Source organism: Acyrthosiphon pisum, chromosome A1 (assembly GCF_005508785.2).
Source record: "Acyrthosiphon pisum isolate AL4f chromosome A1, pea_aphid_22Mar2018_4r6ur, whole genome shotgun sequence".
Classification (NCBI taxonomy): Eukaryota; Metazoa; Arthropoda; class Insecta; order Hemiptera; family Aphididae; genus Acyrthosiphon; species Acyrthosiphon pisum.
The window spans coordinates 62954055-62957276 of NC_042494.1; the positions used below are offsets into that span (position 1 = coordinate 62954055).

Consider the following 3222-nt stretch of genomic DNA (forward strand, 5'->3'; position numbering starts at 1 on the left):
TAAAGCATCCATAGAATTTTTAGGCTGTTTTTCTAGTGCAAGTATTTTACGTTGCCAAAGTTTTAACTCGGATATCAAAATATCTTTATTTTTATCTGCTGTATCATCATTATAAAAAACTATCAAACTAATAAATTCATCTTTTTCAATTGTTGACATTTCTGACGTTTTTGGAAATAAGTTTTGAAATCCTTTTAATGTTTTCTGATGTTCAATTAATCTTGATTCAATTTCATTTATAAACATGTCTAAATAAGGTATAAATATTGTTATTTTAAAATACTCTTCAGGTGTATTCACTGAATAGTTAGCTCTGTTTTTTTGTTTGTGTGCAATTCGAGGTAATGATATAGAAAAACACAACTCCTGAGCTAGAGCAGATGCTTTAATATAGATATCATGAAAATACTCATCAATGTTAGTTCGAATAGATTTTATTTCAGACAGTGTCTCATTCGCTAAACCCATACCTTCTCTTAAATCAATAGCAACGCTTTGGAATTGTTTAGACAGTGGCAATCCAACTGCAAATATTTTAGATAAAACCAAAAGTAATATGATAAACTCTCCTTGTAAGATTGAAAGTTTTAAATTATTTGCTTGACTTGAGGTATCACCATCGGGCCAACTACTAATAGTGTCTAAGGAATCAATGACACATTCCAAAAGTTCGATAAAATCATGAACTGAATGAAAATCTTGTAGCACAGTTGCGTTTTAATGTTTTTGCATTAATTGTTCCATTAAAGTCTTCGATCGTTTGTGAAAGTATATTTTTTCGTTTTGGGTATACAAAGAAATCTCGTGTTTTTCCAATCGTACCCAAGCAGTTTCTAATTGGTTGTATTGTACAAGATTTAGATACTGCCAAATTTAAGGTGTGTGCTGCACAGTGAACATAAGTTGCCATCGGATATAATTGAGAAATATGTGATCTAACACCATTAAATTGTCCAGACATAGCTGCAGCCCCATCGTACCCCTGTCCACGTAAATACTTAAGTTCTATCCCGAACGACTTTAAATTTTCAATAATGAGTGTTGCTAAGCCTTTGCCAGTTAAATCATTAGTGGGAACAAATTGCAAAAAATCTTCTCTGACAACTAATTAATCTATATCAACATATTTAGCACATAAAGACATTTGCTCTATACCAGATATATCGGCAGTTTCGTCAGCAAGGACAGTAAAACATTTTGCCTTATTTATTTTAGCTACAATTTTATTAAGTATTACCGTATTTACCAAAATCTCTATGTCCTCGTATTGCAAGCTCTTGACGACCACATAAAATAATAACTTCAATTATAGGTAAAATATTTATTCTGTTTTCATTTACTTGTTTACTTCGTGCTGTATCTAATTGATTTTCAATAGATATGCTTGGATTATTCCTCATTTTTAAAAAGTTATCGGTATCCATTGCACCTTTAATGTGATAATTTAGTTTATCGTGTTTAGTAAATGTTTCTATAGCATGTTTCCAATTATCAAATTTATTTATTACCAAAGCACCAAGTTTCTGACCATTTATTCCACCTTCAGATTTGGAAAAAGCAACACAAAGTTTACAAAATGCACCATTTTCTTTCTCAGAGTATGCTAACCATCGCCATCTTAATAACCAATTAAATTGAAATTTGCTAGTTTGCCCTTTTTTATTTTTATCGAAGTTTTTATGTATGGGAAAATTAAATGCTATATCTGGTGTCCGTATGTTATTTATAACTGTATGAATTTCACTATGAGACAACACACGGTTAACAAAACATATTATGTCATTAGTTCTTATATTAACTGAAGTGAAAGATGAAGAAGGTATACAGGTTTCACTGGTTTCAGGAGTCTTAATATTGAGATCATTTTTAGATGGTGATGAATTTTCTATAGTAGGATCTGTTAGTTTTATTTTCTAAAATACAAAATTAATATTTTGATCAATTGATTGCATTTGTTAAGTAATATTACCTATAATATTTTATAATATACGAATATACTTTAATAGAAGCTAGTATTATGCAGTGTAGAATAAACATTAAATACTAAACAGTAAGTCACTAACTATAAAAATACTAAAAAAATAAATAACAAATACTAAAACTGTTAAATACGTAATAATTGAATAATAATTTATTTATTCTAATAAAATAATAATGTTTTCAGAGTTAAAGCTATGCGTAGTTTATTATATTAGGTAATGTTTTTTATGCGTAATTGTATATTTGTATAAAAATAATGCAGTATTGTTTAATATGCTTACCTTTACAACAAATTTATCCATAGTCAAATCTTAAATTATAGTTGATATGCGTATAGTGTAAGTTGCACTGTATGATACGAAGTGTAACTATAATCCGCGCAACGAAAACTGGCCGGTGACCCCCGTGACCCGCCCGCCCGTCAGCCATCCCGCCTGTCTTACCCGCCTAACCCACCCGCCCAGAAATGGCCGCTAGAGTCGCGACGGTCACCGGACAGTTTTCGTTGCGCGGACTATAACTGTACGATCACTGTGTAACGATACTAAACTTTCAAACAATCAAAATAATATGAAATATTATGACGGTCGACAGATCGTAATATCGTATTATCGTATAGACCGGCGTGCTGGTGTCGTTGCGTGTTGGACGTCGTTATCGGCGTTATCGCTGTTTTTGTCGATTTTATAATTGGTTATTATTGTAGTAATAGTTAGTAATAGTTTGTAGTAATAGAGGCCTAGGTATGATAAAATTGTTATTGACGATAATTTTTTCGACTTGTCGTGCTATATAATTTATTATTCGTACCGTCGGTGGTTTGCCGAAAGTCTCTTATCGCAACAATTTTCCCAAAACAAAATACCAATATAAAAAAGATTTTTGTTTGGGGGGGGGAAACCCCTTACACCCCCCCCCACCATAACTACTCCACTGACCGCGGCAGATATAAAGCATCTTATAGATACAGATTGCTGGGCGGTAAATGGTTACCGGAGGCAAATTTCTGCGGACTATTTTAATATGACAAATTATTGGGAGGATTTCACTGCATTTACGGTTTATTCAGTATAATGCTGAAGCATATCCATTACCTAAGCGTACCTAGGTACTATTTATTAGCTATAGACTGCAGACCTGTCTATATCAATATAATTATTCAAGCATTATACATTTATACCTATAATATATAAGGACACTCGCAGAAATATACATATGCGCAATTTCAACTTTTGACTTGGG

General features: G+C 32.1%; 1 protein-coding gene across 1 annotated transcript in view; it reads left to right on the top strand.

Annotated features, from left to right (window-relative positions):
• LOC100573358 (uncharacterized transporter slc-17.2) overlaps nucleotides 1–3222 on the top strand; it is an 18969-nt gene that overhangs the window by 5238 nt on the left and 10509 nt on the right. The gene's annotated exons all lie outside the window — the stretch shown is intronic.